Source organism: Wasmannia auropunctata, unplaced genomic scaffold, assembly GCF_000956235.1.
Source record: "Wasmannia auropunctata unplaced genomic scaffold, wasmannia.A_1.0 LD336101.1, whole genome shotgun sequence".
Taxonomy (NCBI): Eukaryota; Metazoa; Arthropoda; class Insecta; order Hymenoptera; family Formicidae; genus Wasmannia; species Wasmannia auropunctata.
In genome coordinates, this window is record NW_012026789.1 from 6,192,957 (window position 1) to 6,193,503 (window position 547).

Below are 547 nucleotides of genomic sequence, written 5' to 3' on the forward strand. Positions count from 1 at the left end.
TCACGCCCTGTTCGGCCCTCAGGTGTTCCTCCGTGAAATTGCGTACATTCTTATCCGCTTCTTTAGGACCGATGCTTGGTTTGCCATAATTACCCGCCTGTAAAAATGAGTCTTCTGGAATATCGGTATTTTCGAGATACTACAAATTAATTACGCCTTAAAACACGTTAAAACACATGATATAAGAACAAAGAACGATATATAAATACTGATAATGAATTCATTTGTAGAGATGTAAATACAATGAAAGATAATGGACATCCGTATCATAAAATCTAGATCTTTTTGCTTTACGAACATAATAATGATCGATTTAACAATGATTGAAAATATGAAAAAAAGTTGTTTATTTTCTTAAATAAGATTATATGTGTATTAGTTAATTTTATGAAAATAAAAAGTTGTTTATTTTCTTAAATAAGATTATATGTGTATTAGTTAATTTTATGAAAATTTCATTTTATATTTAAAAAGGTTTCAACAATAAGTAAATTTATTATTTAAACTACTAGCGATATTTACTCTATCGAGGCGTTACTCTGTTGAT